The sequence below is a fragment of the Nanorana parkeri genome, unplaced genomic scaffold, assembly GCF_000935625.1.
Source record: "Nanorana parkeri isolate BGI_ZX_2015 unplaced genomic scaffold, ASM93562v1 scaffold671, whole genome shotgun sequence".
NCBI lineage: Eukaryota > Metazoa > Chordata > Amphibia > Anura > Dicroglossidae > Nanorana > Nanorana parkeri.
In genome coordinates this window covers 207,254-221,809 of record NW_017306939.1, presented here as the reverse complement: position 1 = coordinate 221,809, position 14,556 = coordinate 207,254, and the positions used below count along the sequence as shown (strand labels likewise).

The 14,556-nt window shown below is 41.7% G+C and overlaps 1 long non-coding RNA gene and 1 pseudogene across 1 annotated transcript in view; both read left to right on the top strand.

Moving 5' to 3' along the window:
• LOC108792690 overlaps positions 1–3,207 on the top strand; it is a 9,036-nt gene extending 5,829 nt beyond the window's left edge. The window contains exon 3 of the long non-coding RNA XR_001941581.1: positions 3,064–3,207. This is a non-coding gene — a long non-coding RNA (uncharacterized LOC108792690). The remainder of the gene's footprint in view (positions 1–3,063) is intronic.
• On the top strand, positions 2,199–3,001 carry LOC108792689 (annotated as a pseudogene).
• Positions 3,208–14,556: the final 11,349 nt, after the last annotated feature.

Genomic DNA, 14,556 nt, shown 5'->3' with positions numbered 1-14,556 from the left:
CCTCTTCGCGTGTCTGTCGGCCGCCTGTGCGATCGGCTCCCCGAGCTGTGCGCACACTGCGTGCTTCACATGCCCACGCCACTCTAATCTCCGAGGAGTCACACAGGCAGACAGTCAGCGAGCGAACACCGCGGTGTACTGTGAACGCAATCCCCGTGTGCTTAGTTTACAGGGCTCGATGCCAGATGATGGGGGAACTACAAGTCGATGCATGCCAGCGCCTAGGGCAAGCTGGGACTTGTAGTTCCTATAAAAACTGAGAAGGAAATGTACGATTCTGATGATTTTCCCCCCCCTTAATTGGAACATATATGCCGTTTTTTTGTTCTTTTTGCTTTACATGGTAACAACAGTGAGATAAAATTGTACCAGGCCGCCATATGTCACACATCAAGTGTGATCACTGCTGGGACTTTTGGTCCCACAGCTGAAATATAAATATGTATAAGCGCTGATTTACATCTATGCGTTGCAGGAACGCACATATAACGCAACAAGCAGGCGATGATACGTTGCAATGCAATTTATTTTAAATAGTGCGCCAGATGTGAAACGCGACAACACGCCATCGTGCAAACATTTTGGGACATTTGGTGCGCCAGAAGCCTTCATTGAACGCACGTTAACGCGCATGGCGTGACACACTTGCATTAGCGTAGCGCGCAAGTAGACCACTCTATTTGTTCTAGGAAAAACTGCATATCCTTGCAACGGCCAATCAGAGTTCAGGAAAAAAGGAATAGCATCAGTTGCTATAGGCAACAGAAACCAGACTACGTTTGTTCCGCACTCCTCACACATTACCCCCCCCCCCTCCCTTAATTATCACACCTATCATCTCCAGAAAGAAAGGTGCTGGGGTAATTAAGAATATGAAAATGTTAGCGATGGCTCAGAAGGTGTCAGCGTGCTAATGAGATGTAAATGGCGTATTTGGGAAAGTGTGTCTGTTTGGCTGGTATATTCCCTCCCAGCAGGTCGTCCCAGGTGCAGGCTGGTTCCTATATTTGTAATTTGGGGGGGGGAGTCGGCTGCACACATATCAAGCTGTCTGCACGATTCACAGTCAGCCAGGGGGAGCTGCTTCAACCAGCCAAAATTCTGTGATGCAGAACGATGACCGACAGCCCTGTCTGGGCAGAGATCCTGCCACGATTTATAGATCACATTTGACTGTCACAAGACACAAATCACACGATCTGTATATGAAATGGAGCCAGGAACATTCTTATTAGTAGCACGGAAGATATTTCAAATAGTGGCACGGATTTCTGAAAAACCGGAGACGTGACTTGTAGCACCCCTCACCCCGCAGAGGTCACATCAATCATCTCATTCGTTGCTATAGACAACAACATCGTCTGCTGATAACTGAGCAGCTGCAGCTTCCATACGTGTCGGGAAAATGCACAGTAAAGAAAGATAGTCTTTTTTTTTTTAAATTTTTATTTCTCTTTCCTTCATTCCTTCCTCCCTCCTTCCTTCCTTTCTTTCTCCCTTTCCTTTCCCTCCCTCTTTCCTTCCTCCCTCCTTCCCTTCCTCTTTCCTTTCCCTCCCTCTTTCCTTCCTCCCTCCTTTCTTTCTTTCTCTCCTTTCTTTCTTCCATTTTTCCTTTCCCTCCTTTCTTTCTTTCTTTTCCCAGGCATGCAGATAACTGTTGATCAGTTTATATTGATATTATTCTTCTCTTTTATGACAGTTATTCTTTGTTACGTTGTATTTTGTTTGTTTATAAACAAACATATGTTTCCATACATCAGCCAGACTGAATGCCATCTCTAGAGCAGCCATTGGCTGGTGTTGTTTACTCATCCAAGACAAGGCAATAAAACATCATATTTATTTCTTTTAAATGTTTCGTCAACACCAATGTATCCAATTATGGCCAGGTTACAGCGCTGGGAATATTTTTAAGTAAAAAAATTCACTTCATAGTGTTGATGTGTTTTTTCGAGCTTTCATTGTAGTGAAGCCTTGAGAAACCGTTACAGGTACATATCTGAGGCTCTTTATATTCTCACAATGATTGCTATTGATGGATGATGTAGGGGCTGGCAGGGTCTCTGAAGCTGATTTGCTCTTAAATTCAGTCAGGTATTGTCTATCACAGGGCAGGCATGCTGGAACTTGCAGTTGTTCGATAGCAGAAGCTCACAGCACTAAATATTTTATTGTGAATTTATGTTTTTATGTTCAGAGTTTAATAGAGTCATGATTTGCCTATTCTAGATTATGTAGAATTGAATTGATTCAGCAGCTTTTGTTTGAAGCAAGTGTTGAGTGATCAATGCTAGTACTTTAGTGAGATCGTTCATAATCACGTTGCTTGGTCACAGCTCCTAATGTAATGTTCTTTATTTCTCCTGTAGCTGCACTAACAGCTGATCCCTCAGTGCTCGGCAAATACAGAGCAGGATTCAATGAGTGCATGAACGAAGTGACCCGATTCCTCTCCACCTGCGAAGGGGTCAACACTGAAGTCAGGACCCGGCTACTTGGTCATCTCTCTGGTTGCCTAGGCCAGATCGTGGCTATGAATTATCAGCAGTCTGCTTCCAGTCAGCCTCTGCATGTCCAGTTGCCCTCAGCACCAGTGGCCACTGCTCCAGTGCCAATGCCTTGCAAGATGACCTCAGCCGAGTCTTTGTCTCCCAAAGTGTTCCAGGGAGGCTTCCAGCTGTTGCCAGCAACTGATGGCCAATATGCCTTTCTAATCCCCAACCCTGCCTATGCCTCCAGCCCAGGACCAGTTATTCCCCTCTATGCCAATGGAAATATCACCTCCAGTGGAGCACCACAGTCACAATCCCCGGTCCAAGGACTCACCACCTTTCCTCACAAGATGCCACACATGCCCCGAACAGTGAGCCCTCTAGGTGGCAGCAGTGGACCTGATAGCATGGAGTCTGTATGGAGGCCCTGGTGAACTGACCACACTTTGTAATCAGACTTTATTTTTTATTTATTGGTTCCGTTTTATGGGACCTTGCCTTACAGAAAACCTGAACAAATATATTTATTTCTATATATGAGGACTTTTTTATTCTTAAAAAATAAACTTAGAAATGACCCATTTTTGTAATAAAACTCTTTTGCTGAGATGTTTTTTTAGTTTTGTACAACTGGTACAAAGATTGTGTAATGCCAAAGTTACTGTGTTGTTTTTGTGTCAAAAACTTCCTAAACTATAGGAGTTTTATTCAATAAACTCTTCTTATTTTATGATCTGGTGATTTCTTGGGGAAGGGGAGTAACTAATGAATGTTATCTATTGATATGGAGAGATGCAATTGTGTTAGCTGTCTCTTTGAAGTTATTGATATGGAGCACGTGTCATATAACTGTCGTATATACTTGTGCAAACTGTAGGTGTTATGTAAATTAGTTTATTCATCACATTACAGATGCTTTGTTCTAATCTTAATATATACATATATAAATGGGTAAGCCGTATTAGTCCAGTAGACAAGATGCAAAAAAAAAAAATGGAGTATTGCAGTATGCAATGATACCGTTTTTATTGGACTAAAACAATATTTCATATTTATATATCATATGTATGAGTTTTACGTATACAAATACAAACTCTGAATTCATTTGTGACTACCTGCTCTATTGGCAAGTTGGATCCAATATTACTATTCATTACTCAAGTCATGGCATTTCTTGTCCCATCATACACAATTATGTACTGTCCTGAGTACCATAGCTCAGCAACATCTGGGCTGAGTCATTCCTTAGCTGTAGCAATGGTCAGGCTAATTCCCTCCAAAAAGCAACAAAAGACACTACTGTAAAAGTCAGCCTTGCTCTGGAAACAAGAAAACAGGAGGGAGAATTGAAATCCTTTGTCACAAGAGATAATTAAAAGGTATAAAAAGAACTCATTTATTATGCAGCGGGCTCTCGAGGAAGGTTGGGATTCTATTGGATTGTCTGGATTCTAAGATCTGAGGGTTAATGTGCCTGTCTGCACCTTACCTTTCCAGTGACAGCAAGCAGATAGAATGGCACTGCTGGAAATGTGATCACATCGACTTACAAAGAGGTCATAAAACTCAAGAATTCTGTTTTATTTCACCGGGCAGGGGATGATTCAGGAACATTTTATGCAATACAATATAAGTCACCATGTGGACTTGTTGCCAAGTGGGAAAATTACACTGCTGTGTGGGAAAAGGGAGTTTCTCTGCTTTTGGGTGAGGGCCAAGTGTCAATGCCAAAAAGGTATCCCTGGTACCAGTCTCACTGGGCTTGGGGGAGTTTCCTAAGGGTGTACCCTCTGCTGTTGGCTGCTACGCTACCAGGAGGGTTCAGCACTGGAGGGGTCCTCATATGCACCCAAAATCCAATGTACCCATCACACTCCTGACCGAATAATACCCTTTGAGCTAGGTGGGTGCCAAAGTGACTGCAGATGCCTCTGCATCCCAAGATAAGAATTTCAAGTCAAAAACGGTTTATTGACTCGATTGCTATCACATGATGTGATAGCAATCGAGTCAATAAACCATTTTTGACTTGAAATTCTACTGGAGTGCGAGTGACTTTATGCATACACTCATATGCACCCAGCATAATATGGCAAGTTATTCTGAACCTAAGAGAGCTACCTTTGCCTTATAACATGTGCACAAAAGCATAACTGAAGACATGTGATTGTACCAAAAGATATGTATGCAAACAAGTGTAAAAACAACAAAGGAGCAAAGGAGGACAGGGTCTTCAAAGAAGGGGGGCAGGAAATAGTGGGGCATGAAACCTAGATATTTTGATTGTGGGTTAAGGAATGCCCTGGGTTCTTTTACGGGAGATGAGATATTGCCCAAACAATGACTGCAGCTGATTGAGACATTGCTTATTGTCAATGGAGGGGTTTGAAATGGGCCATATACTTCTCTCATTTTGACCAGTGTATGGAATTGGCATTGGAATACCCTTGTTGGTAAACTATTGTGTACGCCGTCCACACTATATCTTCTCGCTAATTTACAAGATCAGTGACAATATTGTCAATTTATAAAAGGTTTTTATTCTTTTAGACCTTAATAGAGGAATATTTTTTTAACTTTGTATCTAGTAAAATGATTAAATACGCCAGGTTCCCCTTTTTAATGCTCCAATGATCCTCCTTAGTTTGAGGATGAATGATTGTTTTTGTTATTGCGTTTTTTTACTTTTAATGGCCAGCAGAAGTTTTGGGTGCAATTCAAGTCTGGCCAGGATGGAATACCCCACCCTCCCCAGGCATTTTTCATTGAAAACAATAGAAGTACCCTGGGCAGTCTCTTTTTTGCTGTCATTGTTTTGCCTTCAGGCATACAAAAGAATAGTGTGAGATCAGGCAGGACTGCAGAAGCTGCTTCACACCAGGGAACAAGACTGCAGAAGGTTTCTTACGTGAATGTATCAAAGGACATCAAGCAGGGTGGTAGTACTACAGAAGCCAAAAAGGCAGTGGTGAAGGTTGGCTTTTTGGCAAAATCTGGAGAACAACTGGAAATTCGGCCAGGCCCTGAACCCAATGATGCCAAATTGGGCGAAGGATCCTCTACTACGGTGGTGGAGTGTGAGGAGGCAGAATAGAGGAGGGAGGCCCAATTAGAGCTGTGGAGCTGGACCAAAGCCAGGACACTCTTAAGAGAAAAATTGAGGTTTCCTTAAGCCCCCAGCAAGTCATGAATTTGTCTGTATAATCCTCGGCAAGTTCCGGACAGGTTGGGCATTCTCCAGAATGTTATGAATTATTGCAAATGGCCCAAAGGAAAGTAAAAGCAAACAGAACTCAACTAGACATGTTGTGGGTCGGAAAGTAGGAGCTCCTGAGATCAGGATGGACAGCAAAGGCCAGTGAAAAATTGTCTAACAAAATGTGAAAGTTTTTTTTTTTTTTTCAAGGTCTTCTTTCTTATATTGTGATGAGGCTGAGAGTCTCCTGTTCAAATGAGAGGAGCATTGACTCCACTTAAGGTCCCCCGGCTGCGTCTAAACCACTTTCAATGTATCCATGTAATAACTTCTGTTTGCAGGATTGTAATCTCATTTGGGAGCTCAAAGACCCAAATTGGCCTTATGTGCTGCCATATGGTAATAAAGGAGGTTTGGCAAGGGCAGTGCCTTCACATTTATGTTGAGTATGGAGGAATTTTATTTCAGATTTTTTTGTGTTTAAGCATATACCAATAGACATGAGTGGTTTGTGTATGGTGCTGGAGGAATTTAGTTTTCTGTTTTATTAGCTGGTAATCCCCAAAATTATAACACTCTTTTCACTGGGTGGCTTGTACTATTTTTGTGATTGCACTGGACAGGAACAGGGGCATTGCTGTGCCATGCGTTCTGGTGCGGGTGATCGCACTGCGGGCAGGGGCTGTGGCTGCGGTGCCATTGACTTGAATGCACCGCCACGCCCCCACCCGCCCCAGAACGCAGGGAGCCAAACAGTATGTGATCCAATGCATTCCAGCAGCGAAATGTGCTGGAATGCACTGGAGATGGTGTTAACGTGGCCTCAATGTCAGTTCCCACAGACACACTCCAAGATCTTGTGGAAAGTCAGAAGAGGAAAGATCAAATCCATATTAACGCCCATGGCTTTGGAATCGTATGTCCAGCTAGTTCTTATATATATGATGGTCAGCGGTCCACAAACTTTGGCCATATAGAGTATAAAGTGTCAAGCCCAGGGGTCGGCAATTCCAGCCCTCCAGCTGGGCTTGACCTACAAACCCCAACATGTCTCTACCTCTGGGAGTCATGCCTGTAACTGTCAGGCTTGCAATGCCTCATAGGACTTATAGTTCCACAACAGATGGAGGGCCAGAGTTGCCCAGCCCTGGCTTAGACAAATGTGGTGTGAGAAGAAGGTGATGAATGTTTTAGAACAGAGAAAATCAACTGAAATGATTGGAGGACTGAATGAAGCACAGTGTGAGAAGGCATTGGGGAAGAGGCGTGAAACCTCAGCCAGGGTATTGCATTGTAAAGCCGGCCAACTGGACATTGGTCGAAATTCAGCCAATGTGTGGCCCGGTTGGGACCCTCCCTTGTAGAAAAGTCGATTTTTCCATCATCTCCTGTCGAAGGAGCCAGTCTGAAAAATCTTAGTCAAACAGTGACTGCAGCTAATCAATTTTTGGGTATTCTGACAGTAGCACACCTGCTGCAGTCAGAATACAATAGAGCAGGGTAAATGGGGGAATCAAGAGTTTTTTTTCATTCATCAAAACTGTACTACTTACATGATAAGCCCAGTAAGGACTCTCAGCTTTTAGAAGTATTCACTTATAAAAGTTAATTTACGGCGAGTGGATGCAATTCACACTAGTGCCCCTAGATGGCGTTGACAAGTATAGATGGTGCTGATGAAAATAGGAATTTCCTTTACTCGTTACTGCCATCTAGGGGGGCTAGTGCAGTGTAAAGGGGATCCATGTAAATGAGATTTTATAAATGAACCCCATAGTCTATGACCAGCCTAAGGTTAGTTAATAATAAGGTCTGTCCGAAGGCAGAGTGTAGAAGGGTGGAGAATGTAGCCCATATATTTTAGGAGAGTTCATTTGCAAGGCAGGAAATAAATAGGGAAGTTAGTGAGTGGATGAATTAACATTGGAAATGATGATGTATAGGGGGTTGTCCAAGATAGAAAATAGTGAAGTGAAAGTTTGGTGGATAATCATGAACTGTGTAAAAGAAAGTTTAGGTGATTATGTATGTATGGATACTATGACAATGAAAGACTGAATATGGCAAGGCATAGGAGATGCGGACATTTTAAAAGTAGAGGGAGTCAAGTAAATGATCATACGTTTTGTTTATATTTTTGTGTTATGCCTAATTATTTATTCTTGTTTTTTGTTTTATGTCTTTTTGTTTTATGTTATGCTAATATTGGTTTTCTTTTTAGGCAAGTAAAGGGAAAGAGGTGAGGGGACAACACATGATATTTGTGTTATAGTAAAGGGAAAGGTTGTTATGAGAGTTTTTTCAATATAAATAAGATCTTATTTGCCTTATAAATAAAATGTTGAATATTCATTTATCTGTTTTGATTTTTATTGCTTTTTCTTGTCAACCACAATGTTTTGTTTTTTTTCTCTGTTAATGCACAAGCTGTAATTTTGGTATTGAGAGCATTGTACTATTTCAAAAACTTAATGTTGAAAAGAAAAAAGTTTGACAGTGATGGTTTTAACGGGTTTATGAAAACTGAAGCAGTTGCCCATAGAAACCCATCAGCTGGCACAGGTTAACTATAACAAGCAATCTGATTGGTTTCTCTAGACAACAGTATCATTTATAGATGACTTTGCTGCAGCAACACAAACATATCCAATTCTGACCCATTTACATTGCCGAGTCAATTTTTTTTTCCCCTACTTTTTAGCATTGTATTTTTTTGAATTTGTATTGTTCTGAAGCCTTGAGAAACCGCTGCCTGTTTACAGTAAATAACACTTCAATGCCTGGATCCAGTTAATTCTCAGCTTGAATGTCTCCCCAATGCAAAAACATCAACCCGAGCCAACCCTAACACTGAGGAATCCAATGGGCGCCCGTTTTGTCGAGTTCTTTTTAAGTAATTGGCTCGCAAAATGTCTAGATGGCTGCTCTTTAAAGTGCATGGTTTCTTTAATGTGATATGATTAAATCAGAAGTTCTGTGCCAAGAAGCAATGCAGGTTTACAAGCCCCTCCGGCACCGAAAACTTCAGTTTTACTGCCTATATATGCTAAATGTGAACTGGATTTTTTTTTCTGCATCAGGATGTCAGTCAGACGCCTCTTATGCAAATTGCCAAACTTTGTCTTTGTTATATAATGTAACATAAATATAGTTACATTGATGGGTAAAGCAGACTGGACAGGTGATCACTGTAGTAATATTGTAACTCTACAGTTGGAGCAATCGCTGCTTCCCTTAAAGTATAATTAAACCCTCCGGGTTTTTTTTGCATATATCTACTGCTAGCAAGCAGTAGATATATGCAAAAACAATTTTTTAAAAAACGCTTTAAAAGCGGTGTAAACTTACATGTGACTTCGCCACGCGCTCCCGTCTGAAAATCTGAACATTCTCGGGCGGCCGCAAAGGATCTTGGGGCAGGCGCATGCGCAGTTCAGATTTTCGGTCGGGAGACGAGGAGAGACACAAGGTAAGTATATGGACAGCGTGCACCCACATGCAGACACCGTGGGACAGGAAGTGCCAGCAAGCGCTGGAGGGACAGATGAAAACGACAGGAAAGAAGAAGAACATCGGATTAAGAAACATCATTTAGGGTAAGTGCTTTAATTAACATTGGGGGAGGGAAAAATATTTTTGACTTTATTGTCACTTTAAGGCTTGTTCACACCATCTACAGACCAGATCCAGACCAGAAAGTTTTTTGTCTGGTCCAAAAACACATCTCTATAGATTCCAATGGTTTTTCTGCATTGAGTTCCGGAGTCTGACCTGAAATGCACAAAAACACATGTAAATGCATTCAAATGCACCAGAACGCAGTGGAACGCACCTAAAAGGTAATTCTACTTTTTTTTTAAACGCACTGTAACATATATAAGATGTGTAAAAAATGCATCAAAAATGCACATGGCTTAATTTGTGGAAGCGCATCCAGATCTGGTCTGGAGATGGTCTTAACAAGTCCTTAAATTAAAAAAAGATCACAGTCTTCCTAAAAGTTTCTGCAGCAGCTCTGATGTTAAGATTAATCTATGAAAAGATATAGGATGTGAGTGAGTGCTATGCCCTTCCACTGTTAGCACAGCCCTATGCAGGAATGTTGAGCGCCTGGGGAACGATGTATTGCCCAGGCTCCCTGACCTGTGTCATCCCAGCCCCTGTGTAAACCCTGCCTATGCCTCCAGCCCAGGACCAGTTATTCCCCTCTATGCCAATGGAAATATCACCTCCAGTGGAGCACCACAGTCACAATCCCCGGTCCAAGGACTCACCACCTTTCCTCACAAGATGCCACACATGCCCCGAACAGTGAGCCCTCTAGGTGGCAGCAGTGGACCTGATAGCATGGAGTCTGTATGGAGGCCCTGGTGAACTGACCACACTTTGTAATCGTATTAGACTTTATTTTTTATTTATTGGTTCCGTTTTATGGGACCTTGCCTTACAGAAAACCTGAACAAATATATTTATTTCTATATATGAGGACTTTTTTATTCTTAAAAAATAAACTTGTATAAATTACCCATTTTTGTAATAAAACTCTTTTGCTGAGATGTTTTTTTATTTTAATTTTGTACAACTGGTACAAAGATTGTGTAATGCCAAATTTACTGTGTTGTTTTTGTGTCAAAAACTTCTTAAGCTGTAGGAGTTTTATTCAATAAACTCTTCACATTTTATGATCTGGTGATTTCTTGGGGAAGGGGAGTAATTGATGAATGTTATCTATTGATATGGAGAGATGCAATTGTGTTAGCTGTCTCTTTGAAGTTGTTGATATGGAGCACATGCCATATACCCATCATATATACTTATGCAAACTGCAGGTGTGATGTACTTTAGTTTATTCCTCACATAACACCATATATATATATATATATTAGTACTATATATGTTTAATTAAATATACAATTAATTCTATGTATATGCGAATATGGTTGTGATTGGCCATTCTAATGACAGGCTTCCTCTATTATAACCATTAGTTATTATTCAAGTGATGGCATTTTGTGTCCCATCATGCACAAATATGTACTCCCCAGAATATTATACCCCCATGACACAACATCTGGGCTGAGTCATTCCTTAGCTGTAGCAATGGACAGGCTAATTCCCTCCAAAAAACAACAAAAGACCCTACTGTAAAAGTCAGCCCTGCTATGGTAGGAAAGGAGACAGGAGGGAGAATTGAACTCCTTTGTGATGGGAGATAATTAAAAGATATAAAAAGAGCTCATCTATTATGCAGCGGGCTCCCGAGGAAGGTTGGGATTCCATTCAATTGTCTGGGAACTGAGATCTGAGGGTTAATGTGCCTGTCTGCACCTTCCCCTCCACAGTCAGCTAGCAGATAGGCTGATACTGCTGTAAATTTATTCTGCACTGCCTCACAAAGAGCTCATAAAAGACAAGAATTCTGTTTTATTTCACCGTGGAGGAGATCATTCAGGAAAACACGTTTTTTTTTTTTGCCACACATTATGAGTCATTGCATGCAATTGAAATGGTGCCAAGTGGGAAGATTACACTGCTGTGTGGGAAGAAGGGGAGGGGGTTCTAAGTGCTTCCTGGGGGTCTCGTTTCCATCTCAGCCACCTACACTGTATCTGCCCAGTGCTGCGAGAGCCTGCCAGTCATCATACTGGCAACCCAGCGCAGAGGATTAGCATGTTAGGAAGGAATGCCCATATATTGTAGGAACATCTGATATGTTAATTTACCCATAGACATAACGTGATTGTTCTCTGATCTTGCTGATAAGCGGAAGCGATTGTATGGCTGTGGAATGGATTGTTCCTCACATGCACAGACAGCCCTCGCATGGCCAATCCTGTAGACGAATCAGTTGTTTCCTGGTTAATTGCCTTTGTAATAGGCCAGGGCTGCATGCAGGCTGCAATTGTGCATGTTTATCATTGATCTGAAGAGCCATGGTGAAAGTCTGATTTCTCTTTTGAGCAGCCAATAGACGACATGAGATGACCATAGTCCAATCTGGCCATTTTCTATCAGATCAGGTGGCAATCTCAAGTCTGGGGTGGTTGGCAGATATCTGCCAGGTGGTAGCCCTAAGTAGGGAAAAAACTATTGGGCAGATTAGAAAGTAGAAAGATAAGCATCACTATTAGTGTCTCCCTGTGCCACCCTCTTGCTCCTCTTCAACTTTTATTGTTAAGTCAGCAGAACTTGCGAGTTTCTAGAGCACTCCAAAACACTCAGAAGAACGTCCACTCTGAGGTGATTGGAAATTGATTGCACATCCAACCACCCTTTTATGACTAGCCATATGTCTATGGCTACCTATGGTATGCCTGGTCTACCAAACATTAAAGAAAAACATTTTGAGGCAGACACTGCTTATGCCCATAGATACCTATCACACTCCAGTTGCTAATGCCTAGTGTTGGCTAGAAAATGACAGCTAGAATTTAATTGCTTGCTATGAGAAACTCTGACACTTTTTCCCTCTGGTTTGGTAAAGTCTTTACCCTTTTCCGCAATCTAATTGAGTATTGGGTAGCAGGCTATTGTAAAGGTTGCTCCTTTAGTAAATCATATAAATGCATGCAGATCTAAATCGTGGGCTGATTGAGAGAAAAACATGCTGTGTATGACTAGCTTTTGACAGTCATAATGAACCTGTTATATAAAGGTTCCAGTTGCCAAATCCTAAAAACAGAGCTGCCTGAAGAGACAAATCGATAGTCTATCTGAAATCATCGACAGTCTCCAGACCAAGACAGCTGGATGACTGGCAGGCTGGACCAATCTGTCAATAACCTCCATCGGCCTCTAGAGGGAGCCTGGAGGTCTAGCTAAAATTGGTTAGATAATTGACACTTGGGCTGACAGGTTAATTCCTGTGAACCTGAAATACATCAGTTGGAACACAAGGCTTGAGACCTTTGGGTCCGGTCTGCTTCCATTTCCTATATCACTGTACAGATGCCACACTCCCTGCAGTAATAGGATCCACACCTGGATATGCAGCTCCCTGTCCCTAAAGGTTAATGGGTTACATATTTTGCATTGCCCTAGTAACACTATCTAATTTTCCTTGTGTATTGGGCTTTTCCCATATATGTGCTCTGAGATCTGTCCCAAGGAAAGCACAGTCAGCCTTTGAAACGCTATACATCCCGTGCTTGTAACTGAAAACCTCCCCAGACGTGGGGCTCTCTCCTGTGGGACCAGCAGCTGGTGTCTGCCTAATAAAACACACACTCTCACATAATTCATGGCTGACCTCCTCCACCACAGTCTATCTACAACACACACACATCTCTTACCACTGGGGGATTTCTTGGAATTTTACTGGTGTTTAAGCAATTATTTTTAAGAGAGCCGAGCAACTCTCAAATGAGCAATTACAGAAACACAGGTAATTAGCCCCTATATAACTAGGTGTTCTTTTTAACATATAATTGCTATCATAAGGTGAAAGCAACAGTATATTTGCCATTTTGATTTGCTCTTTTTTTCATAATCCCTATCTACATGTGAACTAATGCACTTCTTATTAAAGGAATCAGAGAACGTTTTAATGCAATACATCAATTGCTAATTCTTACAGGACGTACTGGAAGAATTGTTTCTTTCTACAATAATTTACTGGACAATTTTCTCTCTCCTTCTAGTTTATAAGTTCCTTTTTGGGCAATTACGTAGAGAAGTCAGGAAATACATAAAGAAAGAAGAATGGTAAGGATAGAAATGAGGGAGAGAAGGAAGGTAGCAAAAGATGGAAAGTAAAAAATTAAAAAGAGAAGAAAAGATGGAGGGAAGGAAAGAAGAAAAAGGGGGAGAAAAGAAGGCAAGGAAGCTAAGGCCCCATTTACACTGAGCGACATACCTGACAAGCGGATCCACGCGGCAGGGATAGCGCGACTGTTCGGGGCGACGTTTTAGCGACGATCGCACGACCTTCACCGTCGGGCTGCATTAAAAAAATACAAAAATCGTGCGACATCCGTGGGACAAATGGTCCTGCTGAAGCCACAGCGACGAGCGACATGGAGCTGTACTTTAGAATAGCACCATTAAATAACATTGGCAGTCGACTTCTCGCAATATCGCCTGTCAAAAATGCACGCTGTTGCAGCGGAAATCGCACGGCAATCCGCAAAGGAGAAAAGTAGAAAGGGGGGGGGGATAGGTGTGAAGAAGGGCAAGGAAACGAAAAAGAAGAATAAAGGAAGGTGTGGAAGGAAAATAAGAAAGGAAGGAAGCTACACATGGGGTTGATTCATATATAGAAGGATAAGGTCAATGTCATCTACCTGTTATAAGAAGGTCTTTTGAAAAGAAAATGTAATTTATCTTGCAGATGATTGGATTGGAATGAATGGAAAGAAAGCAGCTTCCCTGAGCTAAGATAACAATTGTCTCAATAAGTAAACCAGTCGTATAGCATAATAACAGCATCTGATGTAGGCTTTTACTTTGGCATGTGACTTAAGATGTCTTATAAAAGCATTTTTGCTTGAAGAATGTCCATATTGGAGAACAATCCTACATCTGTAAGCCCTCCCCAATATCTCTACGACTGAGCCTTTTTTTGGAGTAAAATGCATTGAGAGTAGGATCTGGTAGAGAACTATGCGCCTTGGCTTTCTGTACTCAAGCGGCAATTATTTTCAAATTTTGAGCAAAACGCAATGGAGGTGCGGCTTTCTTCGGTGGGACTATTAATATACTTTTAAGCTGACATTTAAAAGGGAAACTTTGCCCACCTAGAACTAATGACTAATGAAACTAACAGTTTGGTTCTGAATGCAAGATCTGAAAGTGGGTGACAACAATTTACTTTACACAAGAATGCCTTAATGATAGTCAGACACATGATGTGTGCCCCCCAGGCCACGG